The 20,671-nt window shown below is 40.0% G+C and overlaps 1 protein-coding gene across 8 annotated transcripts in view; it reads right to left on the reverse strand.

Annotated features, from left to right (window-relative positions):
- The window catches only part of LOC117205919 (TWiK family of potassium channels protein 7-like), a 290,132-nt gene that overhangs the window by 130,984 nt on the left and 138,477 nt on the right, over positions 1-20,671 (reverse strand). The window lies entirely within an intron of this gene.

The following is a 20,671-nucleotide window of genomic DNA, read 5'->3' on the forward strand; positions in this document are numbered from 1 at the left end:
AGTAAAAAGTACGAGTGTATTATGAAAAGTGTATGAAAGAACGCAAAAGAATATTTCGAATAAATAGTAAAGCAATGCTATAAATGTGAAGAGTAATAAATGAAGCCGCGACAGTTCTAACGAGGATATTTCTAGAGCAATTAACGACGAAACATTAGCCGTCTCAAAATTTGTAGAATGCTTATGTTTCGCTAATACGTCAGAACAAGCGGATTGCGAGTACTGACACTGACCACGACTGGGTTTGTAAAGGTAACTCCATTTCGAGGACCTTCGAGTCTAACTTAGTTTTCACTGTACCAATTGCCCAGTCGGCTAGGCAACCACGTACGTAGTTTACGGCTTGTTTGTGACGGATGTTACCACCATGGAACGAGAATCGTTTCTACGACGGAAGGAAATCAAGACGAATAAGTGTCGGTCAAATGATACGGATATTTCACTCGCGCTATGTATTGGCGTTCCACTTAAGGATATCTCCAGTTACTTTATTTTATTAAAGTGGTTCGTGCGATTCACCGTATGAGTGGCAGCTGCTACCAACCGTTAATTTGGAAATGGATTTCTTTTTATGAAAACATGATAAAACCATTAGCGAACTTACTATCGGAAAAAGTATAAATCGGAACGACTATTGTTTTCTCGTCTTGGAAAAAAGAAATTATGAAATTCCCTAGACAATAAATTATTTCAATATTTGTTAGGAAAGAATGGGAAACATCTTTTTATTTGATCAATCTATCGTCTTGTACCTTAGTTGCGAAATCTATTCGCTTAAATCCGGCAATATGTTCAGATATATACCGCTAACTGTGATAGAACCGATTTATGGAATATGAAGGGAAGGTAAATTACCAAAACGGAAGGAAAGGTATGGACCCAAAGCAACTAATAGAAACTCGAACTCTGAAATTTCGAAAATTGCTCGAAGAACTAACTTTTGCAAAGTCAAATCGAAATTTTGAAATTTGGCAAATATTAATCTCGCACGGCATTCAGCTATGATTGGAATAGCATTTTGGAAATTGAGAAAATTTTCCAACTCCGGATTACCAGATTTAATAGCTTGTTTAGCAAACGTACTGGCAAAGTCCTTCGTGTGCTTTTCGGTAATTTTTCATGCTCGACAAGTTGATGGAAAACGAACGAAACAACGATAAGCGTGAAACTCGGAAGAGAAAGGAGGAACCGGCGAGGGTCGGGTAGTTTTTAACATCGAGACAGAATCGTTTATCATAGAAACTTTTAGCTGCTTCCAGCCGTTCAGATAGCGAGATCAAGGTGGCGAATCGACTAAATCCTTATTTACCACGTCGTGTAAACGTGAAGCGAAATCCCGCGAGCGAAGAGCGAGGGATGATCGTTGCGGAAGAAAGATCGACCGAAATAAAGGAAAACTGACAAGGGTCGGCAACGCGTTAAAGACTCGAATACCGCTTGTACCTCTTTCTCGTTGAATCAGGATGTTTCCGAGTTAACAACTCGAGAAATATCTTGACAATGCCGTCCAGGATGATTTGTTGTTTCCTTTGCTAAGAAGCGTTTTACAGAAAATGTAATATACAGGATGTAACTGAAACAACTCGGACGATTTATATACAAACATTTTATAATCAAGATGTAAATTAAAATCTGACTTTTTTAATGAAATGAAGAGAACGTTTAGTTTTTATTATTCAATACCTATTGTGCCATTTGTTCTTCATGAATCGAGATACTTCTTAAGTAATAACTGGGAAAATTTCTCCGCGATGTCGTCCAGAAAGATTCGTTGTTTTCTTTTCCAAGGAAAATATAATTTACCAACGTTTAATAATCGAGGTATAATTAAGTATATTCTAAACACGTTGACTGCCACAGTGGTGATCGATGACTCACGTTACTAAATTTAGGATGATCATAATGAGATAATTCCACCGCTTAAAAAATGATAAATAACGCGAACGATCCGGATAACATAGTGAGAGAAAAAATACGCAAAAATGAAATGTTACGTTGTAGTACGTATATTTCGGTGTATTTCAGCTGCCACGGCAAGATATATAAAATTCGCGTGGCAATCAACGCGTTAAACGGGATGAAGAGAATTTTTAGATTTTACTACGCGATGCTAGGAAACCGAGCTTGTTCGCAGCCAGAACGAAATTCGGTTGGCGTGTATTTGAATTTAGCGCAGTCTGCGCGTTGCACAATACGATTCTGTCTAACCTCTCTATGGCCACACGTCGAGCCCCGTCTCAGCGATTGTACCGGTAGTTGCACGTGGTACATTACGAGCATTCCCAAATTTCGAGCATAGGGCGAACATACATAGGTGGCCAGGTACATTGGTATGGGTTTATACGAGTCACATAATAACTCGCAACGGTACATCGACGAACCGTACATTGAGCGAGGCGTGTCACCGACGCATGTATTTACTCAATACTGGATATAATGTCACATCCGTTGCATAAGTGTGCACGCGTGCGTCTGCAGTTGAAATGTATACTACAAGTCCATTTAGAGCGGCTGATCGGAATATGTTACAACAACGAATTGTCTTATCGTCTACAATACATTTACTAATGTATGAGAACATTATCATCTTATCAATGCGTGAACGTAGAAACGAATTTTTATTGGATATGTCTTCGCGTCTGTAAACTTATTGTCAATTGGAAGAAGAACTAGTCGTCGTGGAATTCCATTGAAACGCGGTAAACATAATTTACAGATCGTATATTTTTATGCAATTATGAGAAATTGAAAGATATAAAAAATACAGAAACATATCAAAACATTCGAAGTATAATATTCTTTATGATATTTAGTAGGTAAATCTAGATCTTACTCTTTGCATAAAGGAATTAAGCAAATGGTACGAAGGTATTGATTTGACAAAGGAATCTGCATAAAAATCCGCAACCTGATTATTTAATTCGCTCTGTAATACAACCAATAATCTTGACACCGTTCTCTCGTGCTGATTAAAAATAGGACACCGGGCATATTCGGCTATACCAATCTTCACGTTCGTCACGTACATTATTCGTGTCACGAAATGCGAAGAACTTGTCGTTCAGACTTATACGCGCTTTAATCGTGTAATAAATAAGGCAAATATCCGAAATTTCCGACGTTGAAAATTTCAGTAGTTGTCCTGTTATTCTGCCAGCAAATGTTTCAACGCTCAACTTAGCGTGTCGCCGTTTCTTTTCCCCTTTGATACGCAGAAAAAGTATAATAAAGTGGAGAAAATGGGGACGAATGGCGACGGTAAGATAAGCAAATAACAAACAGCATCCGAGGTGCGGCACGAGAAGCAGTAACAAGGCTAGGAAAGTAGATGCAAAGGAGAGAAAGAGAGAGAGAGAGGAAGGGAAAAGGATAAAACGAAGGACAGTGGTATACACGTGCATGAAACGAAGTGGCTACTCCAATTTGCAGAAAGACTAAAAGCGAATAAAACTGTCCGAAAGGCACGTAAATAAGCGAGAAAACGATGTCTACGTAACAATAGAAAGGGGAAGAAAGAGGTTAGCCTGACGGGAGAGAAAGGAGAAGTGAAAAGAGAGTGTACAGCGCATCTCTCCGGCTGCTATCGTTATTCGTTTCATTTTATTTTTTTCCCCTCCCCCTTGACGTAATCCCCTTTCTTTGTCATCATGCATTACAGATGCGTTTTCCAAAGGACTGAAAGAGTGTACTGCAGCACGACGCTTTATAGAATATCAGTTTCCATACGAGGAGATTGAACCAGGCAAAGCTCCTCTCCCTTTATGCGCCTTTATCAGCCTCTTTTTATCGACCTTGTACCTGCCGCATATTCTACGCACGTAAGCTCGTTCGATCAAAAGCCTCCTCATCGAATTCCATGCTGTTAATTATTTCAGGATTATTCCTGCTTAGAACCCACCGCCAAGGAAGGAATTCCGATTCCTTTCAAAGGAATCGCTGTGATCGAAACGCTAAGAACAACGCGAGAATGTTGCCTCGTCGAATTTTCTCCTTTTTCTTTCCAAGCTACCGAGATTCCTTCGGTGCTCGTGTTTTCAACTTCTGCGATGCAATTTTCAAATAGAGTCGCGCGTAAATTCGTCCCGACCGTTCGTAAATCGGGCTATTGAAAATCTTCTGAAATTAACTCCCGCGGTCACCGCATAAAGCGTCGCGGGAAGAGTTTGAATTGCGCCATAAATCGAATCGCGTGCTTCGACGTTTTAATAAAATTGCCTTCGTTATATCGGCGTCCATTATCTCGAAGCCCGCAAATATCTTCTTCGAATCTCCGAGGAAATTCTACTCCTACAACGATTTTTATATCTACGATAAAGTCCTTTTCTCGCAGAAAACAGTCCTCGAATTTTTTTGCTAACGCAGAGAGAGAGAGAGAGAGAGAGAGAGAGAGAGGGAGAGAGAAGAGGGAGAAAGGGAGAGACTAGCGTTACCTTCTGTAATATTTCTTCGTCAATTTATTTTCATCCTTGTTCGTTCCTTACCTAGTAAAATACGAGCCGCTTATTTGCCAACTCGGTTCACTGCACGATACAAGAACTAGAGAAAATTGATGAAATTATCGCGGATAATCATCGATCAAATGTTTTCGCACCGAGGGTTAAACAACTTCGAAAAGCGAAATTAACCACTTTGGCCTGCGAGCGGCTCGTATTTCAAACTAATCCATTCTCCAAATAATTGGGACGTTGAGGATCGTGGCTCACGTGTGCGTTGGAAAATTTCGAAAGCGCGTGTACTCGAAATCTTACCGCACTCGCGACAGATTCTTCCCGTCACCAGTCACGTTTAGTTCAGCCACCTTTGTGAAGGTAAGATGACCCAAGGGACCTTGCAGAATATTAAGCAAGATTCTAACGCCCTCTATAGCGAACTCCATGCACGGAACACGCCATCGAGTACGCTGTAAATTTCACTTTGCGGAACTTAAGGGCATCGAGGCAAGAGAAAAAGATAGATAGATAGAGATAGAGAGAGAACAAGTTCTCTGTTAGAAGACATCGAGAGGACCATAAGGTTGAAGCGGAACGGGAGAAGTGGTTTGTGCGAATCCCGCGGAGGGCGTACAGGTCCTACGGGAGAAGCAGGATGTAACAGACGCTATTCAGCTTCTTCTCTTGTGGCCCAAACAGTTTGCTGCGCCAATATTAGTACGACGGATAAGGAAGCATGGTTGCCGTGAGGAAGGTATAGCGTGGAAAGGTGGGGAAAGGCTGGGTGAGGTTAATCCATGGATTCCTCTAGTCTGCTAGCCGAGACGGCGATGGTTTGTCTTTTCTTGGCTAACCTCATCTAGAATCTCCTCGACCGCGATTCGTTTAAGACCCGGATGATTTACTTCGCTCTCTGTTGGAGAAAGGCTGGCTGTCTGTGCCTGGAGGAGACGGTTCTTGAATTCGATGCGTCGGCCTGCTGCTCCTGTTTGATCTCCATGGCTTCGTTCGCAACCTCATTGTCGTGCGCCTTGATCTTTGGAAAGCTCGTTGCGACGTTTCATTGTCATTATAACAAGACCTTTGTATCCGTTGCATCTCCAATATCCTCGATTGAGCACGAAACAATTCTGTTTTAGGCGCCATCGTGTATATCACGAAGGTTTTGCGCGTATCGTTAATATGGAAGATATTTCCACGAGATATTCGCCTATTTTACGTACGAATTATACACGCGATTTAATCAATATAATCTCTTTATTAATATCGCTAGTTACGTTATCCGAGATGGATGTTTATCGCGAGTGACTGAATTTTAAATGTCAAAATATCCCGGATAATGTTCATATACATTTGAAAATTCACCATACATTTTAAGAGAAATCTTTATTAACAATAGTAATCGTTATACGCGTTTCGTTAATACAACGAATTTTTAATCATCAAGATGAAAGTTCCAATTGACATGTTTTAAAACGAACTCGCTATTTTTCATTCTCATCGTATTTCATGACACAGGAAGGTGAAATTGCATTTTCATGAAAAATAGTGGATGATATTTTAATGAGATTTTTCATTTTCGTTTTCATCCTTTTTGTACACGATTTCAATAACACATATCGTACCGAAAAATATAATAGCTACCGTCGTATAACAATTACACGCTGTATACCGATGAAAAATGTTGAAAGTATTATAATGAACTTTTTTAACGAACATTTTAATGAACTTTTACCAATACCATGAAAGATGTAATTTTAACGAACTCCGTGAACACGATGGAGAGCTATGTTCTAATACCATACGTAACTTCGTTATAGCTTCTGAAAATCATATTAATCGCACAAAATGTATTGTTCGACGTTTATTATATCTTTCAGAATTCAGTGGTTAAACGCACCATGAAATGACGTTTATTATACATAAATTTAAAGCTTCAAGTAAATCGCATGGAGCATCATCGATGTTTTGTCTATTGTTCTGATATAAAGCGACAGATTATGCATGAAAGCGAATTACGGATTAACGTCGAATTCGGGTACTTCGTTTATGCGACTCCCAAATTGAATATAACACGGTAACAGCTGCTTCGTCGCATTAATACAGCTTCCGAAGAATTAAAAGAGCAATCCATCGTCAATGTGAAAAATGTTAATCGTCGAGTGCGAATATCGTATCGCGATTGAAGATGTAAATAGAAAATAAAAGAAGACAACAAAAGCGTAAAAATCCAAAGGATAATGTCGCAGAAAGGCGTTAGCGATATTACATTTTTTAGTCACGGTGGACGCCTGTTATGCAAATTGCTACTTTGCGAATCTCCCAAGACTTAGAAACAACCTAAGTGTCCGCTGTTTAAGTGTTAAGTATGTATACTTCGATTCGTCTTATCTTGCCACCATCCTCGATCTCTCAATTCTAAGGATAAACTTTAGGAGTGTTTGTTTCCTTTAATCCTTCAGCCATGCACGATTTTTATATATCTATACCTCTAATTTACTTAGAATTTATTTATTTGTATAGATTTATCACGTGAAATCACCTCTACTTATTCTGTCAATAAATAATATCTAGTCGATCTGTTAATTTCCCTTTGCGATTTTTGTATCGAAGCAAGGACCTCCTTGTGATAGATCTATACAAATAAATAAACTCTAAATAAATTAGATGTATAGATATATAAAAATCGTGCATGGCTGAAGGATTAAAGAAAACAAACACTTCTAAAGTTTACCCTTAGAATTGAGAAATCGAAGATGATGGCAAAATAAGACGAGTCGTAGTATACAAACTTAACAACAGGTGCAGCGGGCACTTAGGTTGTTTCTAAGCCTTGGGAGATTCGCAAGGCAGCAATTTGCATGAAGATTGGCCAAAGGAATCTCGAGGTAGAGGCTGAACCGGTATACGTTATAGCGGTCGAGCAAGCTACTTCGGTAATTGCGACGTTATTAAATCATACAGCTTCTTAATTAATATATCCCTTAAAACGGTGGCGCTGATAAAGAGACGCAGACAGGAAAGAGCCTCGCCTCTTTATGATACGAGCTCGCCCCCATCATCGGCAAGCTTTAATTCCGTTTCTCCGTCTTTCCGTTCTCCTTTATCTTCATCATCGTCTTCATTTCCTTCGCTCGTCTGCTCTCTTTCCCATCCAACTTAAATAACTCGTTTGGCAGACCACGCTGAAGGATCTCTAATAAGATCGTCGACGCGATATCCGTTCATCCTCTGCCTCGTTTTTCTTCCGTTCTCTTTCGGCTTCGACATTCCGCTCCTGTGTATTTCTTTCCTCTTTTTCCCTCGTCTCGTCACGTTCTTCGTCTCCTCTTTGAATCTTCGACTTATCTGTCTGCCATTTGCTTCGCGGCGCCATTACCGCAAACCTCGACTAGTCAAGGCTCGATTAAATTCTTCGGTCCATGATTCGCGGAAAGAAAGCTGGCGCTTTCTGCGTGAAACGTGAACAGAGTATGCTACATTCCATTACCGAGAGGCTATTCCCGAGAATAAGTGGATTTCCTGCCTATTTGCTCGAACCGGGATTCATACGGACTTATCGCAAGCTGATGGAAGAAAATTAACGAATATTCGTCTTATTCTGCCGTTAAGAGGAAGAAGATCTGAATATGTTTCGCGGTAGAAAATTTGCGTGCGAAAATCCCAGGAGATCGGCATTTCATTGTCGCAGTTACAATTTTCATAAGCGATCGACCAACAAAAGTGTTTCAGGTCTGTCACGTCGTGCCGCCGATTAATAATGGTTTTTCTTCGCTCTACTTTCCAATCTCTTTTCTCTCGCTTGTAAACTTTCGGAGACACGAGCAATATATGGATTGCAGCAATAAAATGGCTTTTGAACGACGGTAAATTGATTGTGAAATAGCGACAACCGCCTCACCGATGACACTTCTATCAGTCTTTCCATTGAAAGCCAATCTACTGATAATTTGTCACACTGAGTTTCGACATCATCGGTCACGTGAAAATCGTCAATACGCAAAAATTCAATCGGACCGTACGGCGACAAGTTATTCGATGAGAGTACATCCATCAAAAACACATTGCCATGGGAAAAGCGATCTCGATAATCCTCACGATAAACCCGTTTTAATGAATCGTACCTGCTTCTATGTAGTGTCCAGGTGCAGTTGATTCTCGAGCGAAATAACAATTCTTTTACGCGCATCGTTAAAAACATCGAGGAATTCGTCGTAAACGTTGATAACTGCTGCGTTTACCTTTTGTAGTCGGCATATTTTTCTTCGGTGTCATACGCGCCAGGCAACTATCTTAATACGTATTTACCGATCGAAGACAAATTCTGAATGGCGTCACTGTAGCGACATCCGACAAAGAGTTAATTGTTGCAACGAGATTTTCTTTTTTTCGTGCAGCAACGCGGTACGGCGAGCTTTGTCATCTCCCCGAGCAGCGTGGTTTCGCGGCGACAAAAGGCCGTAGCTCGCGTCGTTCCGAGTGTTTACTTCGTTTCTTTGAGCCGCGATAGAAACGAAGGGGGCTGCGGAATGCGTCGGCGAGAACGTCGAGAAGAACGGAAGGAGAAGGTGGCAATTGCGCAACACGTAATGGCGCCATTCCAACGTTGCTGTTGCAATCAGCCAGAGTATAATTACCTCCCTACGGATCTCCGATCGCTAATTACCACGAAACGCCAGAGAAAACGAAGAAGAAGAAGAAGATCGAAAATGGAGATCGGAAAGCCCAGAAGCTACAACTTTTCCAGATTTTCGTTGCGCGGTTTCTTTCCTTCTTTTATCACTTTTACCGAAGGTTCATCCTGTTCTTTTCTTTTTTCATGCTCGTTTCCGTAGTTCCCAGCGAACTTGCAGAAGAGATATCGGCGCGGCAAAGAAACGGTATCCCAGGCTGGATGAAAGTTCGACCGCCCCTAAGGATCGAAAAAGTTTCACGCGGGAAACACCCGACGAGCGAGATGGTAATTTTATTTCGGTATGCTAATCTGCCTCGGTTAAATAGCTGATGGGAAGTGTTTGCATAAAGGTTGTGGCCGAATTCTGTTCATAAATTAGCTGCTTAATTTTGCGGCGTCGCCACGCGAATAAATTCCATCGCGTTTCGATCTTTTCTCGAATCGATATCGAACGAAATATTTTCATTTTAATATTTCCAATTTTCAAGCAATCGTCGCGCGGAAATTACTTATATAGCTATAGTATTAGCATCGTAGGTGATCAAAATCCGATCCGAAGTTATGCGCGACAATTCGATTAACGCACATCGAGAAATTGAAAAGGATATTTTTTACATAAAATACGGTTTCGCGTACAAAAGTGCGCGTATAAAACTAATCTTTTAAATGCTTGCAGCAGTACGAAACTCAATACGTTGGATGCAATAACCTGTACAAAAGATATCGCGCTCCTTGGTCCTTTTTCGCTAATAATTTACAACAAAATATCCCATAACTTGAACGAATAACACGCGTATCGACATCCATGGACCGTAGAGAGAACGTGAAATAACTATTGAACGATATTTTAGAACTAAATTTCAGTTTCGGCTGCGTGGAACGGTAAAAACTTGTTCAATTTTAACTTGTACGTAGTTGCAGTGTTTGTTGGACGTTGGAAAAATTCCGCACTAATATTATACGCATAACATGCGCAGTTGTATTCTTACTCGGTTATTTCACTGTTCAACCTAGTTTTATGAGCGAGCCGCATACCGAAACTTTTACCGTAAGTATTTTTTTCATTCTGGTTGCGAGTAATAAACGCGACCTACGTTAAATTTCTGATTATCTGAATAAACGTTTGATAGTATACGTTGATATTAATAATTCGTGGAAGTAAAATTTTATTTAAGGAATTAGCCATACCTTTCGATCGATATATTACGATGTCGCAGAAAATATTTTTCATTTCGAAACTTTATCTGCTGAGACAGAATGGACAACGGAAAAGCAGAATAAATGAAAAATGTATTATCGTATGAGCATGGAAAAAGCTTTCGGACGATGTGAAATACACGTGCGTTGTTCAGCCAAACAATTCAAAAATAACTGGAAAAACTGACCAAAGCTGTACGATATTTTTTTGAGATAGTTAATAAATACCGAATAATGTATTTTCAAAGATAAAGCACAATGGGTAAATATATTTTTAAATCCTCTGAAATCACGTTCTAAAAAAACGTGATATTATAATACGATGTTCGCTTTTGTATCGTCTCCTCTTTTTATTCGGTGAATTTTTTACCAGTTTGCGTTACAACCTTCGGAATAAGTATACATCTACATAACTTCCCATATGGTTCACCACACATTTTGATCGATTTTTATCAACGATCTTTGCTTGTTACTAAGAATATATGAATTAATGACACGCTAATGGAATCACTCGCAATAATCTCATGATCAATGTTCTAGATATTTCCCTATCTTACTATACCTTGATAACCAGATGAGCTAACAACAAGTATCAGGTTGTCCGAAAAATGTCTTTCTTTTACAGACACGTCTTTTACTACAACGACGCATCTTTATACAAACATGAAACGTAATCTGTCGAACGTCGTGATCTTCATTTTGATAGAACAAAATAGATCATACGTAATTCGATAAAATAATATAAAATAATATAAAACGTCGTGCATGCATTATTTCCTTATAAAACGAAAGAGACTTTTCGGACGACCTAATATATCGATCTCCTCAAATTAAAAAAAGAAAATTCTTCCCATTGTACGCTGACTTTTAAAACCAAATTTTATCGTGTCGCGATATTCTACCATAGCTGCAATAAAGAACGAAGTCGTGCTGAATTTTCCTACTTATAATTTGCCAACTAATTTATCTTCCGTCAAAGCAGCTTAGCAGATTTCCTTTCTACGATTCCAAGCGAATCGTAATGTTGACTCCCGCTGCAAGTCAAACTCCAATCAGTGCTATCGAAGCTAGAGACCGAAGGATCATGTCGGCGCGATGAAATTGATGCGTTGCTGGCTCAGTGAGGTTCCCAGGCCGCGTTTACCGCTCTAGACCATCGTTTACCTTAGATTCATTCGCACGCGGTTTCGGACAAGTTCAGGCTGGATAATGGCATTCTCGTTTCATGGCCCCGTTGGGATGACGCAAATGCAATTACATGGAAATCCCGGGATCCTGGACGCTTTCTGGGCGTAGCTCGCGGAATAGCCAGACCAGCAGCCAGCATCAACGCGTGCTTTGGTTCGCGACTAATTGTGAAGCTAGTTTTGCGGTGTGCTTTTGATATCGGCGAGACAGAACGTGGCCAACGTAGAGATCCATTTCGACCGGTTGGGATATCCGTCGAGGGCGATGATGGTTACTTTAATGGACCTCGAGGGTCGTGACAACGTAGAGATTTGTGTTTGCCGAGAGTAGGGACATTGTTTGGGATACGTTGGACGAGCTTATGCAATAACTCATGCCCCTGCATGGATTCATTACTTGTTACGTCGGACAAATTAATGCGAAGGGATACCACCGATGGACGGCGAGTCGAGATTCCAAAACTTTGAATACCTTTTGGATATTAGTTCGCGTCTCCACTATTAGCTCACCTGTCCAATATCAGCTGATCTCTCCAGTATTAGTTGTTCATCGATCAATTAAGTAAACGTACGAATAATTAATTGATAATTACCGTTAATCCTCAATTTTCTCAAACTTAATAGCAGTTTATTGCAATTGCTCGCGCAAGTTACGCACAGACGATTAAAACGTGAGGAATAAAGGAGCGCGAAAATACCGAAAAATATATAGACGTTCTTATCACAAACACGTACTTAACAACCAACCATCTTTAACACATTTTTTCTACTAACAAACGATAACGTTTTCGTATTTATAAAAACACTTGCTTTCATTCGCTGCTTATCTCGTGCTTCGCATCATATCGTGTCAAAACTATAAGAAGTAACATTAGAATTAGAAAAGAGAAATATTTTATCACATGGCCGAGAAAGAATTTCCTTGTAAAAGATAGTGCATTTTTGTGACGGATAAAATTAGAAGAATTTGTACATCAACGATTTTTTGATGCTACCGACGATGATGCTGGAAACGACGACTTGGATTTTATATCCGAGTTTCAGGTATGTACCTCGACGGTAACCCGAAGTTCTATGAACGCAATTCGGACACGACGTCGCCACGTAGTAGTCGTAAAGTTTTGGCACGTCGTACGACCGGGATACGATCGTCTCTGATAAACTTCGGGAGGAATATCGTACAAAAGGATCGATGAATCTATAAGGATCCGCGGGACGAATCTCTCTGGCATGGAGCCCCGCGAGAATTATGGTCCATTCGTCGGCGGTTGCTCAAACGGCGCAGCTTATCCAACAACTGGCACCTGTCGCTTCGGGAATAGTTGGAGAACCGTAGCGGTAGACGATGAATAGTGACGCGGCACGAGTTCCAGTTGCAGCTCGGTTAAATGGAGTCCGCAGGACTCGCTGGAACGGCCGCCTAATTCCCTTAATCAGCTGCGGAATTCGCCTCTGTCCGGCGTCGCGCTAACGTTTCGCCTTGCTAAGTCTCTTACAACGCAAGGGGGATGAACAGAGACCACGAGAGTTCCTGCTAGTTGTTGAGGCGTTAACATTCAGCCGGTCTTGAAGCGGGTATTACGCGAGATCGCGATGGTATGGTTGGAATTGAATTTCCGGCCAGCATTCTTCTCGAACCGAAGATAAGAAACGCTTGTTCCCGTTTGTTTTTCACGCGACTCTAAGCATTTTTCACTAGCGAAACTTCCGACGATGTTCGCAACGAAGAAAGAACATCTTGTTATCGCGAGAACGAAAATGGTTGTCGAAATGAAACAGAAAAGAAACGGAAAGTGAATAGTTGCCGTCGACAATGCGGAAAGTAGAACGTATACTTGAAAAACACTGTTTCTGGTTTACGATTGTTCTATAAATCGTGTCAATGGAAACCCGACATTATAAGTATGACATTCCTTTCGTAGAAATGAAATTTCGTAGAAATTTTAGTAACGGAAAGACGTAGGAGGCGTGCAAAGAAGCATCGAACCAACAGCTCGAAGTCGTAAGGAAACTGTTCGACCAAGATACCTAAATGAGTAAAGACTATTTCGTGCGACATCCGCTTTCGTGCAGATGCAAAGGGGTCAAAATAGAATTGAGGTATTCGTCTTTGTCGGAACAAAAGATTCTGCTTCGTTCGGTCTCTGGAAAATTTACAACCGCGAAGAAACGATATTCTAGGATTGGAAAGGAAGAGAACCGAGCGGCAAACCACTCGACGGCCTGCATCTTCTCGAAGCAATGCATGTGTAAGCAAGATGCGGCGATGCAAAGGGAAATCTTCAGCGAGCAGAAAAGTTGGAGAAAAAGAGTCTAAAGCGAGTCTCAAAGGGCGGACTCTCGAAGCGTGCTAATAAAGAAACACGAGCGGAGGAGAATATCGTCCGAAGCGAGAGCCAGTAGAAGACGAGTAAAAGGAGGAAAACAGTCGAGGCCACAAACGTTCTCGCGTTCATCATATCGAATAATAGAGAGAGGCGCGATAGCAGACTCCAGCTAAGAGTTTATAAATGTGTTTTTCAGAAAGTTGCTGGCAAAGTTGTTCGAAAGGTTATGTCGGGTATTCTAGCTCGCCACGTATTCCGGCCGGAAAAAGGACTTCCGTATGAAATGGTTTAAGACGAGTACTTCAAACGGGGCGCATCGTTATTACGGATTTAGCAAACAGTAAAGAAAGAGGGAACACGGAACGCGACGAAGGTTGAAGGATCCAAAAATAAACGCTCGAGAAGCTGGTCTGGCTTTGCCAGCAAAACTTTCTACTGCAACGCCCCTGCAGAATTAAGGAGACGCGACAAGATGAAGGGATCGAGCGAATCCAGGGGCCGGAGAGAAGCAGGCGAAGTGAATTTAGGTTGAAGATCGGAAAGCAACTTGCATCTTTCCTACGTGGCAATTTGATGAAACATGCAGCGAAATTTGTCGCGGCATCCAACCAACTTACGATTGTTCGTCATTCTTCCAGCGAATTGCCATTTTGTACGTGACTTTTCCCACTCCAATGATTTATGATCCCTCTTCAATGTAATTTCAGAGCTAATGAGAAAACAGATTGTATTTTGGATACACGATGTTTATATATAGATTACGGATGAATGTTAAATCGAATCGTATTAGCCTCCTTAGAAACACTTTAATTTATTCACCGAATTAATTTGAATTCCTTTCCCCTTCTGGTATTTAGCTTTTAGGCGAGCAGAAGCGCTTAAGCTCGTCTTAAGAAAAAACGGATTATAAGCGGCGTGCAAAGTAGCCGGTGTTGTTCAATTACCATACATCGTGAAACCAACACGATTGCATGCAAGATAAAGGAAACAATAACGGGGTAATAGAATAATACTGTTTCTCCGCTGCAAAGTAATCTCGGATTAATCTCAAGTTCAGCAACAAGTTAAGTGGTTTGTAATTTAATTACGTTCGGTGTATATTCGTTGGTTACCACGGAAAAAACTTTTTCCCTTCCACCAAACTTCCAAGGATTTCCCTCGAAAATCTCTTCTTATCTGTTAAAACTCTATTTCCGAAAAAGACTATTTTTAAAGAATAATGTCAACTATACCGTCGACCGAGTATTTAGAATACCGCAACGAGATAACATAGCGCGAATAATATTCAAGCGGAACTGAAATAGATAACCGTAGGTCAACGCTGATAGCAGCGTTTTACTGTACATTTTTCTTCGAACGTGGCTCATCGGTTTCAAGGGACCAACAGATTGCAGGAGTTGAAAAAAAATTGTCGGCCCGTTAATAAACGCGCGTGCTTCACCGTGAAGAAGGATCGCAAGGGTCCGCCTGGCGATTCGTTGATTTATTTATCATCGTACAATCCCTGTTCCACCGACCTGGACCATTTCCCATGCTCCCATCACGCCCCTCACGGCCTCGCTGAATGCGTACATTGTTTTGACCGTATATACGACAATGACGAATAGAGAGCTTTTACAGACAATAAATGAACTCCGGCCGGTACCTGTCTCGTCCACATTAATTCCAATGACATTGTCACTATTTCCCAGCTTTTCCGCGGGGTGGATGGATTTTTTGCAGATATTATAACGCCAGTAACTTACATTCAGACGTACCAGCGAAAAACACCGCTGCGAAAATGGAAAAGCGCTCGTTGATTTATAGCGTTTACCTCGTTACTTTCGCGTCAAATGAATTCGACGACAAGAACGTTGACGGAGAATCGCTGGAACGTGAAATTCAAAAAACGAGATTTGTTTTCCTTTTTTTTTTTTTTAATTTTCGTTGCTGAAGCTTGGACATCGGCGTTTTTGGTATCGTCGTTCTATGAACTGTATTTTGTTCGCAACGTCGTCACGTGTTAACTAAACTACGTTAAAACTAAAAACAGGCTGAAGCATCGGAGGGACGAGGAGAGACCGTAATTAATAACACGAACGTGCAACGAAGCGTTTATGCGAACGAGCAACGCATAAGGAACGAGCGAAGGCTCCGTCGGACTTGATTAGTCTCTTGGATCGACATCGTCAGCCTACGTTTTTCGCCGCTTCCTACTTGCATTCTTTCAGGTTTTCTTCCCGTGCGCCCTGTACGACCCTCACGAACTCAGTTTTTCGTCTGAATTAAAGATCACTGGTATAGTTAAACTTCGACAAGGGTGACTCTAATTATAGCGAACACGAGAAAAGAGTTTCAAACGACTTTATGCGGTGAAAAATTACGATATTTTTCTCTTAGGAAATTCCAGTTTGCAGATTCAAACGACGACTCGTTCGACAAAGTTTCGTTTAACGGAATGATACACGACGATAAAATAACAGAAATTAATAGGATATTGCGTGACAAGGAATGAAAAGAGAATTATAAGAAATTCGTAATCAATTTTTGAAGGACGATGAGATAAATTAGCAGAACTTTGCCCAGGTAGCTCTAATTTGTGAAGTTTTCGGATCTCATTTCCTTCGGAAGTTACACTCGTATGAATTTTTCAGATGCAACAACGAGGTCTGTAAATCGGATATTATGTTGCAGAAACCTACGTTTTAATTAAATTCATTCTACTACAAAAATTTCAACTTCTCTTCTCAAGAGCATGAAGGTTTATCAGATGCGATGCTTGCACTTCTCTTCTCACTTTGCATCTTTTTTATTTCCTCGACGCTTTCATATTCATAGAATAAGTTAACGTGCAGCTAGAATGGGAACGTTTTTGGTTTTGTAATGCGAATTAATTACGCAAAATGCAACTAGCTGTGTTAAGATCGCCTTTCATTATCTTCAGTTTTAATTACATTCTAAAACTGCGAAAGAATTTTCAATGAAACTACAATGAATAAGTAATCCGTCGTTAAAATAAGAAAAAGTATTACCAATTACTCGCAACTATCGTCGATAAAAGTTGCGTTTATTCGCTGCAATTCGAGTAACGTCCCCTACTCGATCGACAAAGTTGGCGAATTGCCTCGAGACGAATTGTAAATGGACAGAAGCAAGAAGAAAGAATTAATTCAAGCTGGTTCCTCGTTAGATCGCCGATGAATTGGACAGCGCGAAGGACCAATAAAAAGCATCCCCTGCGATAACGATCATGTTTCACTCGGTTATTGTAAGAATCTTGTAACTTACAAGTTGTAGCTGCAAGTTTCAAGGATCTCGCTCATTAGCGAAATCCTTATCGTCTTTGTAGAGAGCTTGGTGTTGAAATTTCCATTAAAAGACTATAACTATTTCATTTCTTGCCGAAAGTTGTCTTGCCCACTAAACTCTTTCTTCGGTCGTAGTTTCAAGTTAAACGAAAAGATAAGAATAAGCGCTGTTTAAAACGAAACTCTCATCAATTTCTCCGTGTAGTCGTCTTAGTTTTTGATTAAAAGGTTATTTCAAATAACGAATAAAAAATATAATACGACAGGGATATGAGGATATGACGCATAAAATATTATATAAAGTACGATATGATATAATAAAATATAATGGGAGGAGATTTCATGAACTCGGTGGAATTAACATCACGTTTCCTGAATACAGAAATTTCGTCAGCGAAACGCAGTTCCGTGGAAAATATAGCGCCGAAATGGGGCCAGCGCGCAAAAAACGCGAAGAAACGGCGAGGAGAATTCGATTATTCCGAAAGTTTTGCGCTCCTTCGCTGGCAATTGGTTTCGTAAGAAAGCGAGGAAAAGCAGGATGTACGGTGTTGAAGCGAGAGAAACAAGGAGTAGCGAGAGTTTAGTCTCTTTGGGCTGGCGAGCGTGGAAAAACTCATATATACCCTGATTTCTGGACTGCCTCCAGTGACTGGCGGATGTTCGCTATAGTTAATGAATCCCCCCAGAGTTTCTCAGAAGATTAACGACGGACGTAACGCCGAGTGGGCGGCAAGGAAAGAAATACAATGAATCTTCTAATGGTATAGAAGACTCGACTAACACTCACCACGCGATTTCTTTCCCAATGAAAGGGAGAATTTATCGCAAATCCTGCTATGCGAGAACATTCACCTCGTTCGACCGTGGCCAAGCTTCTAATTCGTGGTTGTCTACACGTTCCGAGACATTGTAAACGATTGGTTCAAATATTTTGTATTAGATTGTCCGAAAAGTGTCTTTCTTTTTGTGTATTTTTTACAACAGTGCACCTTCGTACAAACGTGAAACCAAGTCTGTGAAATGTCGCGGTGTTTATCTCAGAACGAAACGAAATGGATCGTACGTAATTCGACAAAATAATATAAAACAAAAAACCTTGTGCGTCTATTATTTCCTCATAAAGCGAAAGAAACTTTTCGGACAACCTGATAGTTGAGTTTCGCTTTCTTCTGTGCTAACGATAAGTAGAATAACAGCGAATTTAATCGGACAAGCTTCGGTAGTTTGTGACGTGTCAGTTAGTGAACAAAAAAACATCGCAAAAGGAGTAATTAACAGATTCCGGATTCATATCCATTTTTATATTTTTACGAACGTTACGAACTAGAGAAACGAAATCTAAATACAAGCGTGCTTCGTCTATTAAATATCGTAATTAGTAATCTACTTTGGATAATATATCGTCGTACATTATACGCACTGGGCGTATTTTTGCATCTCCACGTTTTCCATAAATGCATAAAAATTCGCAGTCTAGTAATTACCAGCGAGGAAACTCATTTTCTTTTGAGTTTACAATGGACGATGTATGCTGCATTGTTTTACCTTCCGTCTTGTTGTATCTTTTTCGCGGAAATACATTCAACGAAACGGACATTACGAGGTTCATCGGGTCGAAAAATCCAAATTGAACTATTTTCACAATTTCGAGAACAATCGAAAGAAGACGGAAATGTATCTACAATTTGTTGAAGCGCAGGCGAAAAATTTCAAAAACGAAACTCTCTATTAATAAAGCGACACAAAGAACAACTTTTACAATGAACAATGTGCAAAGCAATGGATGCAACAAAGGAAGAAAAGGAGGGGGAGGGGGGTGGGATGTTCTATTCACTGGTGAGGAGAAATTTAACTCGTACCAGATGTTTTTCCTCATTATTGTTACAATTTATGAAAAGAAATGGTAAAATCTCGATGATAAAACGAATGCATGATTTGAGAAAACAGGCACAGAGTTCACTGGGAGAAAAATAAATGGCAATAGATACTTGTATTTTACAAAGCAACATATTAATAAATACGTGTAAACGGATTATTGTTAACGGATTCATTTTCCACTGCAATAATGACGCAGTTCGTTAAGTAAAAATTATCGAAACATATTTAGCGATAGAAAGCATATTCGGTTGACGTAATACGTCAGATTTATTCATTGTACGAACAGTGTACGAAAATAGAGGACAGTTTGACAATACATATTTGGCGATTAAAAGAATCCGTCAGAGGGGAATTTATCACGAAATGCAATACGAAAATTGTTTAAATTATTACTAAATCGTTAATTGACAACGTTCGTGCCATGACGTTGCTGCATTGCGAAAATTTCGACAGCGTGTAATGTGATTATTCGAGTTTTAACGTCGATGGGTTAATATTTTGCACAGAAATACAGAGAAAAGAATGGAAATTAAAGAGAAAATGAAGAATTCGTTCAGCATATACGGCTCGTTTTTTGAATCCTCGGAGTGGGCAACCCTTATTAGCAATGAAAACTCCAATGGTTTTTGTTCTTTATTGTGTTCAACTGTATTACTCTTAATTAAGAGCAGAAACGTTCGTCTTAATTAACAGTTCGTTGAAAATACGTGTTACGATCCTTTTAGCTGTTACAAGAGAAACTCACGCCCATTTCGCCATCGTAACAATAGTGTTTTATAATTCTAAATAAGAATAATTCTAAAAGAAGTCGAAAATCTGGTAATTCCATTACGAAACCAACCGTACGCTACAGAAAAATATATCCGATCGATACAATTTCGTGAAAACAGTCACGGAAAACCGTGACGTGTAACAACGTTTTCTACTAGTCTATTCGAAAAGTCCGTAATATTTTTGACAATTGACGTACTGTGTACTGTGTATTTAGCAAAATTGCGAAGCCACCGATAAATGGTAAAAATGCCACTGAAAGTAACGATGCGTATGTTATTTGATAAAATGTTAATTCTATTGAAACACGTTATCCTTCGATTTTTTTTAAATTTTCTTACCATCATTGCGAACAATCCAATCTCAAAATAAAATCGATAACATAGAAACGAATCTCTGCAAGTAAAGAATTAGTTTTCCAAGTGTATCCAAAAATCCCTGTCACAGAAAACGGCGTATATCAACGAACTGTGAAATGAAAACTGGTTCAAACGAGTTTGTTTGGTTTGTTTCTGAGGTTGGTCACCGTTTCCCGTGTCCTGTATAGAAGATATCAATCATATTATTAAACTGCGTAGGAGTTGGCACCGTTTCTACAACGTACGATTCCTACAACGACGGAATAACAGATCTCGCGATTGAATTTAATTTCAACGCGAACAACATCTCAGAAATTGTTTTACTCGGCCTGTTCGTTCATTTACATTCTATTTCGTTATCGACTGCGATAATTGGGTCACGTTAATTCGGCAAATATGTAATTTCGTGCGATAATTTGGCAAATAGTCTTGCATTATTTTGCGGTAATGTAAATATTAATAAGCCCGCAAGATATTTGCGAATTTTAGTCTCCCTTTTTGGTTGCCGGCAACGAAATTACGCCACGGAATCGGAATTTTCGCGCTTGCGTATCGAG

This window comes from Bombus bifarius, unplaced genomic scaffold (assembly GCF_011952205.1).
Source record: "Bombus bifarius isolate JDL3187 unplaced genomic scaffold, Bbif_JDL3187 scf7180000007996, whole genome shotgun sequence".
Taxonomy (NCBI): domain Eukaryota; kingdom Metazoa; phylum Arthropoda; class Insecta; order Hymenoptera; family Apidae; genus Bombus; species Bombus bifarius.